This window comes from Phlebotomus papatasi, chromosome 2, assembly GCF_024763615.1.
Source record: "Phlebotomus papatasi isolate M1 chromosome 2, Ppap_2.1, whole genome shotgun sequence".
NCBI classification, from domain to species: Eukaryota; Metazoa; Arthropoda; class Insecta; order Diptera; family Psychodidae; genus Phlebotomus; species Phlebotomus papatasi.
In genome coordinates this window covers 32479282-32495266 of record NC_077223.1, presented here as the reverse complement: position 1 = coordinate 32495266, position 15985 = coordinate 32479282, and the positions used below count along the sequence as shown (strand labels likewise).

General features: G+C 31.8%; 1 protein-coding gene across 1 annotated transcript in view; it reads left to right on the top strand.

Annotated features, from left to right (window-relative positions):
• The window catches only part of LOC129803522 (dual specificity protein phosphatase Mpk3), a 49817-nt gene that overhangs the window by 2308 nt on the left and 31524 nt on the right, over positions 1–15985 (top strand). The window lies entirely within an intron of this gene.

Here is a 15985-nt window from a genome sequence, read left to right as displayed (position 1 = left end):
CTTCTCCTATACAAGCTTTCCGTTTTTCTCATAGGTTACACCCGTTGTTACATCTATTAACCTATTCCTTACCATGGTATTATACATCATACGCAAATTGAGTGATTTTAGATGATTTATTCCTGGGCAATTTTTATTCGAATTGCTGTCGGGAATGGTTTTTTAGTAACTTTAGTTCTTCAATTACTTTGGAAAATAGTCCGACAGAGATGGAAATACATTTTGTTTTTATTTTGTTATGCAAAATGTTTGCTCAAAATGGCGGACGGAAAATTCGACATCCCGTCGAATTTCTTAAAATTTGCCTCTTTCCTCTTTCCTGGTTTGAGATCTAGTTGCTAATTTATTTTCTTGGATGGTAACTCTATCTAAAGCAATAGAGTTTGCAATGAATTAACGCACAAAATTTGAATTCAGTGACCGTTAATACATGTGTTTGACAGGGGCTCCCCGCGCTCCCATAATAGATAATTTTTTTCTTTTAAAAAAAATCATCTATTAATCGGTAGAAAACCAATCCCAAAATATGAACATTCTATTTCAAGTATTTCTGGTACATTGACTGAATGGGTTAATCAAAATTGGTATAATTTCTTCAAATTTAAAGAGACATCAAAAAATATAATATATCAGTTAAAAATGTTTTTATTGAGCTTAAAAAAGTATGAGCTGAAAAGGCTAAAAAGACAAGAGCAAGGATATATCCTAAGCCCGTAGGAAAATGATATTTCTATCATTTTTAACCTCACAAAAAAATCATCTCGCTAAAAATCTAATTCATTCTCCACATTACGATGTTAACCCTTTAAGGACGAGAAAGTTTAAAATTGGGTGTCAGAAAAAATAATTTTTTCCGCCTTTTTAGAGCGAAACATGACTTTAGAAGCCCGTAGTAAAAATTTCATATTTGGGTCACCGGTGACCCAATCGTCCTTAAAGGGTTAAAACTCAAACGATTAGATTCAGATTTTGGGATTTTTAATCCCTTTAACTTCAATCTAATACGACGGTGTAAATGGCCTTTCAAAGTCATTCCGAAACCAAGCCAAACTTGTTCGAAAATCGACCGAAAGTCTAAAGTGTCAGTTCATATATCCGCCGCTTCAGCGCTATCAATTCTTCTACAGTAGACTCTCGCAAATTCGGCTCTTTTAAGATCGGGCTACTTTTTAATTCGGTCAGCGGTTGCATTTGAAAAAAGTTTGTTGTCATTTTTCAAGTTTGATTATGATTATCAAATGAATCAAATATGCTCAAGTTTGGCATGGTTTGTCTTAGTTTTGATGTGATTTTGCATTATTGAGGGATTTTAAAGTTCATTTGAAGATTTAAATTAAATATTTAATGTTAAAATTAAAGGTTAAAATTTTAAAAGACTTTCCCGACCAGTTCTTCATTTTAACCCTTTAAGGACGATTGGAACACTGGTGTCTCATAAAGAAAATAATTTTTCCTGACTACCTGAAATTATTTTTTTCTTATGTTTGTACATAATTAAAAAGTAGAAGGTTGAAGGAATTTAGGATATTTTTTGCAAGTCTCCAACTATCTGCTATATAGTAAATATTTAACCTTAAAAATGACGAATTTTTAAATTCTCATATTGAAAAATGATTTTAATTATTTTTTATACTTCTAATTTTTTTCAAGCCAAACCGTTTTGGAAAAAGAAACTACAATATTTAATACGTAATATTTTTCATTAGACTGAAAATTATTATTCATTGGTATTGTCAGAAAAATTACTTAAATTTTTGGGCTATTTTTGTCCCTATCGGTCGTAGAGGTAAGAAATGCATCGAATCAGAATCTTTTGGATTTTCCAAAGTCAGATGTAAGACGTTTCATTGATTTTGTTTATCGGTTAAATTTTTATTGTTGATTTTCGTTCCGTAAAAAGTGTCTCGTCGTTAAAGGGTTAAGAAATCTTAAAGGAGTTAGTCATATTTACTGCGGCTTCGATATTGCGAGGTTTGTTAGATCTTAGCTTAAAAACTCAAAGCAATTTGACACCTTAAAATCAAATATTTTTATCATAGATTACAAATCAGCCTTGAAATGTGGTCCCATTTCCCCCTACTGGTTTGGATTTCTTTAGAATTTTAAGGATTTTTTAGACCTTGAAAATGAATTACATTTTGACCTTGAGGAAGTTCAAGAAGGAGTAATTGAAGGTTATTGGGTTGGTTTGTGTACACGAAATACCCGACTAAGAATTATGAGGATGAGGTTTATATGGTAAACTTATTAGACTTATTTTGAAAATATTTAAGGTAATTTTGATCGGTAAGGTCGGCAAGAAGAAGTAGTATGTAAACTTACGGGCTTCAGACCTAAGGCTTAGCCATATGGATTAACTTCTCTAATATCTTATTAGTTAAGATCTTTTGGAAAATGTTGACTTAGGGTTGGATTATTAAGGGCAAATGACCTATTACATTTTGAAAAATCAATAAAATCGGTTGCTGTTTAAGGGTTTGAGACCCTTGGGAACTGGGCTAAACCTTTAGTCTGAATACGGTCTTATAGAGGGGTCATAGAATGACACAAAATCAATATCTCTATCCACTTGGTCTCAAGGTCAATGATAGACAGACAGTAAGATATGGCAAAAAACTTTAAAATTTCTAAATTAAAAAAAATATGATGTTCTAGGCGCCAGTGGGGAAATGTCGATATTTAATATATTGCCCACTTTTGGAGGTTCTGCAATAAAATTATTGAATTATTAACACTATTCCCTGATGGTTACAAGCTGAATTAAACTGAAACGGACCACGGGATCAAGTGCACTCGAGACTACATGAAAAATATTTACAAGCAGATATAAAATGAATTGTTTGCCCTGAGTCAATGAAATGGCAATAAAAAAATCGTGCTTATCAAACTTGTGAATGAGTTGCTGATTGTCGTGAGCTTATCAATTCATTGAGATTTCTTGGGTTAAGATAAAGACGTCAAAAAGAGTTTTTACTTTGCAATATTGCTATTTCACCAGCCACTGAATGAGATGCTTTTTTTTTCTTGTACATAAAATAAAATTTCCTGAGTAATGTTGTTAGTGTATTGCTTCTTGAATGGAAATCCTTGCTCTTGGAGCTATGCTTGAGTGAATTTATAGTCAAAGAATGGAAGAGTTAATTGATAAAATTTTTTAGGTCAGTGAGCATTAAATTGTTAATTGATTAATAAAAATTGTTCACACCGGAAATGTTACTTAATGAAGCGAACGTCTCCACGACAAATCAATTAATTTTCCATATATATAAATATATACGGGATGTATATATATGTATATATATTTGAGTGCTATGTTATGTGAGAAAAAGAGCATTTTAGTTTTGAAATTTTCTTTCATCTTCAATGTATCTTCTTTCCTAGAGCTCCCCCCAGTTTTAGTTCAAAGGTCAAACACTTTCAATTTATATAAAATGTTCTCTCTGTCTCTGACCTCTCCATCTCTCCTTTTTGTTGCCTTTTTACTCCCATCAGCTTCCTCTGTTTTTCTCACCATGTGTGTGCTTTTCTTATGGGTTGAAATTGGGGAGACCATGAGTGAGAAATCCTCATTATATTACCAATCACACATGGTTTTATTGATTATTTTGGATATATGGACAGGGAGGAAGACGTAAAAAAAAATAAGATGAATTGCTCAACAAAATGGATTTGTGAATGTGTTTTCGTGTTCTTTTTTTTTGGTTGAATATTGGGCAATTGGTTGTGTGTGAGAGTTGTTTCTCGAATAGGTTGTAATATGGGAAAAAAATTGTGTGAAGGCATTATGTATATGAGTGAGATAGCAAATTGATTGTGTGGGCAAAAACGACAGATTATGAATGAAAGTGACGCGCTATAGTTTATTTGAATCAACCCAACAAACACAAATGAAGAACTTTGGATACATATATAATCAATGCACTGTATAAACGGAGTTTTACTAATGAAAATGGGTGTTGCGATTCATAAGAACGTCTCATTCATTTGACTATTCCATATTAGAATGAGATGATGTTGACTATTTTATTCAAATGTATTCCTGTGGAATTTGTAATGATAACAACTTTAACAGGAAAATGAGGAAAGTGCAAGAAGAAAAGCTCATTGGGTTGAATGAAAAGAAAATTAAACAGTCTCACAACTTCGCTGATTGCTCGCAACTGTAATAATGCTCTTGAATGAAAAAGCTATTACGAATTCAATTTAAAATGGGCTGAAACTATCAACTAAACTGGCGAAATGGTTATTGATTGAAATCACTCAAAGTGAATTGTTGACAAAGTTTCACTTCATATTTTTGTGGAGGAAGTACTTTAAGTAGATAAGAGGGTTAATACATCCCACAAACTTAAGTAAATAGTCTAATAACCAATTTCGAAATTTAAAACTATCTAATTCGAATTTTAATAGTATAACAATCACAATGCTGCTCAACATCTTCTGGAAGAACTAGGTCTTATTATTATTATTATATATTGTAACAGGGGCATGACATTTCGTATGTTTCTACACTATAAGAGAAATCCGAAAAAGTTAAAATAACATTCCGGAAATGTTAATTTTACCCTGCATTATTGATCCGAAATCGGTGTAAATATTATGCTTTTTAGGTGTATTATGGGTTAAAGTTACCATTTTCATGTCAAATTTACACTTAAAAAGGTGTAAAATTAACATTAAAAAATGTTGATATATTTTTACACCTAAAAAGTGTTAAAGTTACGAGGAAAAAAAGTTAATGGCACCCTCTTTTTTTTCTCAGTGTAGTGTGCCGAAAAAACTTTCGGGTTTATTAGCTGTTTTCTGTCAGTGTAGAATGAATTGGCAAAAAATATAAATACAAAATAAAAACCATCTTAATATTGAATGTGCAACCGAAAACTACAAATTGGAAACCTACGTGGTTTTGGAGATATCTTGTGAAATGTATACGAAAGCAGGGAAAAATTTACACTAAAATCGGTCGCATTTTTCAGAGCTAATGTCACCCCTTTGTATTGTAACGTAGATTCAAACCCACAACACTTGCGCCATTTGTAAAAACGCTCTGCTATTTAACCCATTGCATGTCGAAATTCGAATTATAGATTCCAAAAAAATTTAAATGGAGTAAAATGCCATCGATATGCATCAAAGAATTGAAGTCATCTCAATAGATGATCTTTTGTGCGAATAAAGTTCCTTTCCCTCTTAGCCGAAATTTTAATGGCCTCTGAAGAAATTTTAATCAAAAATTATCTTTTGTTTAATGACGTGTCTGTTTCTGCCTACAATGATAGGAGTAATTTTGTTTTAAAGAACATTTTTTATAAAATTGCTCCTGATGAGTAGGGTTCTTCAGGCTACAAAACTCCAGTTGTGAATAGTACGATAGCCTTTACCCGGTTTGCTCATATCCGGAGTTTCATACTCTAGAAGTGTCTCTACTAAAAGATAAATGATACTTTCTTTACGTTCAGAATATCTTACCCAATTTGAGAACTATCTCTGGTTAAGATTTATTGCATTGATTTATTGAATTGCACCGATTCGAGAGTGAACTTATCTAAAAACTGGTTGGAAGTTCGAAAATTTAAATCTATCAATTGCACAAAGCTTACGTGAGAAACATTTATTTTAATGAAATTGAAATTTTACACATTCAGCCATCCTGAAATTCCATGAAACTGCACAAAAATTTACTTTTCTCATCAATCGTTTATGTACCGTTTTTGACGTTGTTAGTAATGAAGATGTCATGAATACCGAAAATTCGAAATAGAATTACAACCAGAGCTTAAGCGACGAATACGTGAACTTGCACTTTGGAGACTTCCAATCGATTTTGAAATAAGTTTAGCTTGGTTTTTGGAGTGGCCTTATCTGTTTGTTTAAAAGTTTATTACTGAGCAGAGCCTGTACTTGCACCAAATGTTGATGTTCGAAAAATCCAGAATGAATTTTAATTTTTAAATTGAATTTTCGTACAATTTAAAAAAAAAATTTGCAACAGTTGGACTATTAAGAGGAAATTAAGGAAATTAAGAAAATAGAACAGAAATATTATTATCGTCATTGCTTTGCTTTTCCCACAACAAACTGAACATTGACACAATGTTGACACTCGAGGTTCTTCGAAATTCGAACAGGAAATACTCCAGCAACGAAATTAGAAATAAAACTGTATTTTTAAGTTTTCAAAGACGATCTTCGAATGCCTTTTCATATAGAATTACTCCGATTGTGAGCGTTAAGATTTTGGATTTTAGAATAGATTGAGACCCTTAATTGACACTTTGTTATTCGAAATGCCATTCTCATGACACTTAACAAAAATAACGAGGACTACAATTTTTTGATCTAATATTAAAGTGTCATTCCCTAAAAAAAAGAATATTTGAAGATCTATCAATTGATTTTGGATTTTAATATTTAAGAAACTATCTGTTAATATTTCATTTGTTTCCTAGAGTAAAAATTTAGTAATATCGAAACGAGAATTTATGTTAGTTTTTTATAAATTTTTAAACTTATTCAAGGAGCTTGAGATAAAAATAATGAAAACAATTTGAAAAACGTTTTTTGCTCTTGTTTAAATCGATTTTTAAAGGCAATATTAAGAACAAAAACATCCTTTTGGCCGAACTTTTAATAAAAATGCGTTACACAATTTTTTTTAGGAGATTAAAAATTGCAACTTAGAACAAAGTGCTTTTTCAGATAGAATTGAAAGGAAAAACAATAAAATAAATGTGAAATATATAATTTTTGCAGTTAAAAGTATGATCCCTATAGGGGAAGTGCTTATAATTTTGGACAGTCTGCATATAAGCATCGAAGTTCCAAGTTTGAAGTGCGATATTTTCTATACTAATTGACATTTCTTGTTACTCTCTTTTCAGAAGGGTTGTTTAGAAACTTAGCAAGCTATTTATCGTCTTATTTTTATTAAAATTAGTTTTAATACGTTTAAAAATGAATTGATAAGTAGAGGTGACCTTGGCTCTTATTTTGGACAACTTGTTTATTAATTTGTCCAACTTGGCTGTAAATTTGGACAGCTAATCCGCCTCAATAGGATGCCCATTGTTCTTCATTTGATGAACCAATCTTATCAAGTCCTCTTCCTGTTCATTTAAGGGAGACGTAGAATGTCACAAGAAGCCCGGAAACTTTCCATATCATTCATTAAAGTGAGTTGACTTCGGTGCTCCAAGTACGTGCGGATTCGCTCATTCCCTGACCTTTCCGGGAGCCTTTCAAGGCATTTCTCGCTACATCTCTTTCGTAGAGATGATGCTCCTTTGTTTCTCCAGGCATTTGTCCAACCTAGTCATGACAAAAGCTAAAACTTCACGAAATTTCGTGAGAAAAACACCTGTCCAAAATAAGAATCATCACCTCACTGGTGAATGTCTTAAAAAATTTCCCATTTTTCACACGAAAAATATAATTCACAAGGCAAATCTCACTTCAGGTCAACTGTACAAATCATCAGAAACGTGAATCAACACAATATTCAATGAATATTCAACAATATCACTCAAAAACAGCGAACAAACTTTGTTAGTACTTCACCAAAACTAAATAAGACTGAAGTAAGCCACGAAGTTCTGTCATATTTCTCGTAAGCAATTGCTCACACTGAATTTTCAACAAAGCAATTTCAACTCAAATCATATTCAAAATTTAACGTATTTAGTGTCAAAATCTTCCAAAAAGAACAAATATTTAAATAGAATTCATTTTTCATCAAATATTGGAATAAAAATCCATCATTTTAATCAATTTATTTTTAGTGTCCAATTTTATCTTCAAAGTGTCCAAAATAAGAAACTGGACAAAATTATGAGCACTTACCCTATAGGTTATGTCATATAACATAACCTAACTTTGTAACATAACCTTTTTTTCGAATTTTCAAAACATTCCTTGAATTAAATTTAATAATAAACGCATCTTTTGAGCAGTTTCAATCACACTAAAGATGATAAGTGAATGAATGGATAATTCTTTTTCTTCGCCAGAACAATTTTATAGCTGAAGAATTTTCTTCACTTTATCTTGGTTCTTTTCTCCTTAACCTATGAGACTATTTCCTTCAAAAGAATTTCATGTGTGAAATTCCACGAAGAATGGAGAATTGACGACAAGAATATGAAAATGGGCATGAATGAGACACTGTGTATAGTGGTATGTGTTGTGAATGAGTGAGAAGGAGGGAAATAATAAAAGTTATGGTGTGTTGTTTAACCGATTGAAGACGCTACTTCCTGTTATTCAGATTCTCCATCGTTCTTTTTTTTTCTTCTCTTGTTCCTCTACTTATTTTTTTTTGTTTCGGTATTTGACTCTTTTTACGGACTCTTGCCGCCCATGAAAAAGCGTGGTCTGTTTGTTCTTTCACACCAAATTTTTAATGTATACTTCATCTTTTAGAATCATCACACATACAGTGAAATATAATCAAATTTTTCGCTTGGAAAAATATCAATAAGACCCTGGTTATTCCATCAATTCGCGCCGTTTCTATAAATTTTCTTCATCGCCGAAAAGAAATTTTTTTCTTCTTCTCAATGAAACTTATTATAGAGAATGTGGATGAAGAAGGGAGAAGATGAATGAAACTGGAAAACAATTGCGAGAAAGTTGTTTCAATTGAAAGAATTTTCCATAGATATATTTTTTTTCTTCTACTGAATTTTAAACCATTGAGAGAATCCCAGAAAGAGATGAACTGTTGTGAAATGATTATTTTCTTTTGGTTAGTAATAAAATCGTAACGGTTTCCAAATAGATTTTCCTATGAATTTTATCGGAAAATTTTAATGTTTGTGTAATCGGCGTGTAAAATTCCCAGTATATAACTGCAATTTTCATTCTAAGGGTAATATTAGCGATTTATTAAAATCAAATTTCTTGGAAATTTGTTAATTATAGCACAAAACAAAATCAATGAAAGCATTGAATTTCAAGAGAAAAACACATAAGTTCAATATAGTAAAATTTGTTAATCCTAGTTGCCCCTACACAGTAAAAAAAGGAATACAAGGTAATCGTTTGTTTTGGTTATTCACCACAATTATTTTTACAAAATTGCACAAATAATGTCGACTTTTCAGAATATAAGTCGAATAAGTTCGATTTTTTGAAAATTTTTTTTTTCGATTTTCGAGGACTCCTTGACACCTTCTACCTTCCCTGTAAATATTGTACCGGAAAGTCAATTATTCCCAAAGTTATAGGGGTTTCAAATCTTTAAAAATCCTCTACTGAGCATGTAAAATCTCACCTTGAAAACGCTGTCCTGTAAAGTTGACCATTCGCGAGTTATTCGTTTTATGTTCTGAGCTGTCGATATATACTTCAAAAGACTGAGATCACTGTCAGTACACAGCAAAAACTTGGACACTGACCAAAATATTGGAACAAATTTTCTTTGAAACATTTTTTTTAGAACAAATAGGGTAAGTGTGCCAAATTCCGGTCAGCTTGCAATTCCGGCCACCTTTTTGTTCCTCGAATTTCCATGAATTTTTAGTTTTTACATACTCTAAGGATTATACAATGCAAAAGAATAACAAAAAATATAGCTTCGACAAACGAGATGACGTGAAAAAGATATTGGAAGAATTCCCGAAGGGCAAGGAACTATGAGAATGAAGGTGGCCGAAATAGGGCACCAAAGCTACGTCCATATTTTTATTAATTTTAAAATGTATTAAGAATGATTTTAGAGTAAATAAAGACGATAAACGGTTTACAAGGTTCCAAGCAACACTCCCTAATAAGGATTAAAAAAATCAATTTTTATTAAAAATATTACATTTCAAACTTGAGACTTTGGCGCTTGCATGCAACTATGCCGAAATTTGACACACTTGCCCTATGTACCTGCAGAAGATATTTCTTTGTTCCAATATATTTTCTTTACGGTTTTGTTACGAAATAGAGTGACGGTTGTGTTAATGTTTTCTTTTAGAACTGTTTTGAAATGGTGGAATATTTACAAATTTGAGTCGATTTCGTTTTATATAAATTTGTTCCTATTGTCGGAAATAAATTTGTGTAACTTCGTCCGTTTTATCTAACAGTTAAGGCCTATACTTCACTCGAAATGGATTTCAATGGTAAAAGTTCATAAGGAATATCAAATAAAAGTCAACTTAGCAGTGTTTTATACAGACGCGTTCATTACAAGATCATTTGCGAGTGCTGGCAGCAGGAGGGGAAGAGAATCTCGGGAATCTCGAATTTAAAAAAAAAGTAAAACCATAAATATTGTAGCTCGAAAAATGCCACAAATTTGGCGTCCTAATCCTTTTTGTTTCTCCTAGAAGTTACAAATTTGTTCCAAAAATTTTCGGTGTCCATGGACGAGCTAATTTTTAGAACACATTTGTTAGTAATGTTGAATATCTTCCTGAATATCGTAAAAGGAACAAGATTGTGCCAAAAATTTGGGTGTCCATGGACGAGCTAATTTTTAGAACAAATATGTGCCGAAATTTTTTACCGTGTACCTGAATCAGTGATCTATTTGCCAAATAAATTGTATCGATTCAAATTGATGACTAGATAATTCAACTATTAACTGTGGAACTAATAAGTTCCACAGTCGAGATACTTAGATTGGAACTTATATAGGGGGTTGTATTTGTCATTGATAATCATGATAATCGAAAGAAGTCCCATCAGGCATCTAAGGGATGGGCAAGATTCTCAGTAGGTTCTACGTATTTAGTCCACAGATCAAATAGTTTATTGATCTTTATTTTTCTACTACAAACTCAGTGATAGGTGAGGCCCCTTCTATCACTGCAATGGTGAATATTATTGCAACTTTTATATTTTGAAGAAAATTCAGTGGTTTAGGATATTAATACACGACAATTGATTTCTATTTTGGGATAGATGTTCAATGAAAAATATACTCATTCTATCATCAAATATTCTATAGTGTCACCTTGTCGGAAAAAGAAACCGGGTCATTTGCCCCATATCGAAGGTCGTATTAAATGTTTTTTTTTCTAAAAAAAAAAATAAATGAAAAAATTGCCACGCAGACGGATCTTCTAAAAATGCCTAAAGATACAAAAAGGTGAAACAATGATATGGATTTTTAAGTGATGAGTGAAATATGCAAAGTAGTTTGGAATTGTCGAAAAACAGTCTGTTCTTTTTTTTGTGGAATTTCCGATGAATTGCTTATGGTCAGAATAAATGAATTACTTGTCTGTGGTATTGTTGAATAGTTCGGCTTCGTTCACGGAGATTTCTTTTTTTTTTTACTTCTATTTATTTTATCAATAAACATAAGAGGAAAAGATATCACTTTCAATTAGCAAAATGAAATGGGTTTTTGTGTAAAATGGTCATTTCATGGAAATGTACGATGGTAAAAAAAAGAATGACCAGGGAATGAAAAAAATAAAGAATAGCAGATTCCCGGTCAAGCGCCGCTCCTCTTTTGCCATCATCTCGCACTTTTCGTTCTGGGTCTCTCTCTCCATTCACTCTATTTGTCACTTCCCGGACGGAAGATGAATAAACACCAGAATGTATGGTGCAAATTTCAATGGAAATCCAATGTGTAAATAAAGAATTTCCTCTGTGCTACCTATTTTTCACCATCAAAAACGTCTCCCATTTGAATAATTTACATTTTCTTGTATATATACATTTTTTTTGTCGCATGTCTATCCTGTTTTGGTGTGTACAAGGAACAGTAGAAAAAAAAGATATAGGCAAATAAAATTGCGATGATAAAATATAAGTTAAATAGGAAAATAAAAGAGAAATATTTCATTTCCTTCCATTCTCTTTTACCTATGAACGAACATTCTGTCGAAGATTGTGTGGGAGTTTTTGCTGTTGTAATTTTTTTTTAAATGGGATGAAGAGGTAAAATAAGAAGAGAAGTAAAAAAAAATTATTCATGATTCCACGTAAAAAGAAAAGCACCTTCATTTCTATCTCCCCCTCTCAAATGTGCTACAAAGGAGAATGTCTCCTCTGTGATTTTCATTCATGAAATTGTTTCGTATGTTTTTTCTGCCGCTATTTATATAGATATTCATTATACATTTAAAACTGTGTGTGAGTGTTAAAAGTTGTGGGTAATCGATATAATATGAGACCACATGACACTTTATGTAAATGAATGACTCTTTCATTCACACACTTTGAGAGCTTTGGCAGCATTGATCGAAAGTGAGGGAAAACACATGAATAGGGGAAGACTTTCACGCTTCGCATACACTCTGGCTTCGAACGCTTCATGTTTTTCTCATGTTACTTTAACCCTTTAAGGACGAGTATACGACTAAGTATAATCCGTTTTTATTTTTGGGACACTGGTGTCCCATTCGTCCTTAACCCTTTAAGGACGAGTGGAACACCGGTGTCCCATAAAGAAAATAATTTTTCCTGACTAAATAAAATTAATTTTCTTATGTCTGTACATAATTATAAAGTAGAAGGTTGAAGGAATCTACAATATTTTTTGCAAGTCTCTAGCTATTTGATATGCAGTAAATATTTAAGCTCAAAAATGGCGAATTTTTAAATTCTCAAATTCATAATTGATTTTATTTATTTTTTTATATTTCTAATATTTTTTAAGCAAAACCCTTTTGGCAATAAAAACTACAATAGTCATACATAATATTTTTCATTAAAGCGAAAAATATTAGGAGAGACTGGGGAAAAAAGTCACAAAACGGATATTTTATTTTTTTACAAGCTACCCTAGCGCCCCAGAAATTTCTAATTAGTGCAGTCTTATAGGAAAGTTACTGTTCTACAACTTTGTGAAATTCATTTTTCTCTATTGTGTAAGCAAATACATTTATCGAGCTGTTTTCTAAAAGGTAATTTTGTGACCATTCTCAAAAATGCTGGGGCAAATAGTACCAGGTATAGGATATTATCACATTTTGATTTGCTTTATTACGGACTTTCGTAAATTTAACCCATTCCTTACCATGGTATTATACATCATACGCAAATTGAGTGATTTTAGATGATTTATTCCTGCGCAATTTTTATCCGAATTGCTGTCGGGAATGGATTTTTAGTAACTTTAGTTCTTCAATTACTTGGAAAAAATAGTCCGACAGAAATGAAAATACATTTTGTTATTGTTTTCTTGCTTCGCGGATGGTCATGTAAAATTTTTGCTCAAAATGACGCACGGAAAATACGACATCCCGTCGAATTTGTTAAAATTGACCTCCTTCCTCTTTCCTGATTTGAATTCTAGTTGCCAATTTGTTTTCTTGGATAGTTACTCTATCTAAATCAATAGAGTTTGTAATGAATTAATGCACAGAATTTAAATTCAGTGACCGTTAAGACATGTGTTTGACAGGGGTTCCGCGCGCCCCCATAATAGATAAAAAAAATTTCTTTTCAAAAAATTCATCAATTAATCTGTAGGAAACTAATCTCAAAATATGAACATTCTATCTCAAGTATTTCTGGTACCTTGACTGAATGGGTTAAAGAAAATAGCTACGTGACATATTTTTATAGAAAATTTATTCTTCTACACCTTTTTGAAACACAGTTTTTTCTATCTGAACGAGAAAAGTGCTTTTCAAGCTATTTTAGAAAAAAATATACACAAGAGACTGCTAATCGTTTGACCAATGCAAACAAAAAGCGGTGAGACATGGAAATGACGTTTCTTCTCGCCGTGAGACGTCAGAAATTGCTTCGGTCTTTGTTACTTTTTGCTTCATACCTTTTGTTACTTTTTACCCCAAGTGGTCATTTTTAATAAAAGGATTTCTGGAGAAAAGAATATTTGTAAAATTCTAAAATAGATAGTGGTTTCGTATTCAAAGAGTCCAAATCATTTAGGTAATATTTACCAGTGCATCAATTTTGGACATATCAACATATAATATAATATATACATATAATATAATATATACATGTAATATAATATATCAACATTAAAAAATGTTGATATATTTTTACACCTAAAAAGCGTTAAAGTTATGAGGAAAAAAAGTTAATCGCACCCCCCGTTTTTTTCTGAGTGTAAGTCTCCCCTATTCATTGGTATTGTCAGAAAAATTACTTAAAATTTTGTGCTATTTTTGTCCCTATCGGTTATAGAAGCACAAAATACACCGAATCAGACTCTATTAGAGTTTACAAAGTTAGATGTAAGACTTATCATTGATTATGTTCCTCAGTTTAATTTTTATTGTTGATTTTCAGTCCGTAAAAAGTGTCTCGTCGTTAAAGGGTTAAATGGTTAATGAATCTGACCTAATTTTTTGAGGAAATGTATTCCTTAAGACTAGCTGTTAAAATATATTGGCATTAGGTTAGATCCCGACCGGAGGACTTGAACTTTTGTGGCATACTACCGATATCCACAACGATCGGTACCCCTTTGACCGGGCTAACAGAGGCACTCCACCTGTTAGAACCAGTTTCCACAGTAGCACAGCTACTCGATAAAGGATAGAGAAGGATAGGGAGATATATGATCTTTATCTACTCTCAAATGGGATAAGGAAATTATGGAGAGTTTTCTATTGTACTGTCGCGCTATTCATTAAAAGAATATGGGAAAAATATGAAGTGTTCGAAGCTAGAGTGTGTGCGAAGCCTGAAAATCTTCCCTTATATTTCGAGTATAGATGTTTCCTCTCTTGAGGAAAGTTTTGATTCAAATGCCATAAAATTTAATAACAAGTCAATGATATAAAAATTGATTGTATCAGATATATGTATATATAGAAAGTATATTTTATGTGGAACGTAAATGTTATTCATTGAGAATAAACTCGCCCAATTCATTGATTTCTATCTATCTTGTCAACGCTTTTTTTCCTCCATTGCCACATAGTTTTATATAATTACGCTCAAGAGACACTCAATATATACATATATATACATTATGGAGGGAGATAAAAGACAATTAAATATATAAGTGAGATATGAAGAGAAAGAATCTCATGGTGCATTTCTCAGTATGTTTGATCGTTATTAATTGAACTCCGCCCTCCTTCATTCTCTAAAAACCATCATTCTTTGGGTATATTATTTTTTTTCCTCATGCCTCTGCTATCCATTTCAATTCCTTTTCAACAATTCTCTCGTGTGATGTATGAAATAATCTGAAGTAAAAAAAAAATGCCTTTCCTCTGCATTCTGCGAACGAATGATCTCATATGCGAATTCTTTTCGTGCGCCATCATTCACAATGCTTTTCCGCACAGTAGAGTTGATTAGATTGAAGATTTAAGACTATTGACGGGAATTTTTTGCTTATAATATTATAAATTTTTTTAAAAAGAAATAAAAACAGACGGAAATAGTTGATTTACTATCCAATTATAAATGGAAATTTTAAAATAAACATATTAATAAACGTAAAAAAGATAATTAAATTAATTCCATAGATAGAATCATAGATAAAGCAGGTATATCTAGATATTATTTTACCCCAGAATGTAGGAAAAAAATAACACGTCGATGGAAACATTTGTAAAATTTTTTTATACTCGAAATCAAAGCATTTCTATTTTTGCAGTTTAATAATATTATTAATAAAAATGTTTGAAAAGTAGTAACCAAAAAAAATACATTGAAAAAGTGAGTTAACTGTGAAACGAGAAAAAAGCAAGTGTGTTTTTTTATGAAGAGCTCTTCTAAATACAAGATTGTGTATAGTTTTCAAGAAAAAAAGGGACTTATCGAGAGAAATAGGTATTACATTACAATCCATCACACCTACAATTTTTTTATTCAATTTACCGTATGCTAAAAACTGAATTCAATTGCAAGTACAGGGAATTCTTTTGGAAACTACCTAAGAAAATTTTCACAAGAAATTATCAAAAGTTCTCCAGGATGTTACCGATTTTTCTGAAGCTAAAAATGCCCTTGGGAAATATCTGTAATATCCATAGGAAATTTCTACCTCTAAGCGAGGTAATTTCTCTAGTGATTTCATCCGTATTCCCATGTGTGAAATCTTCGG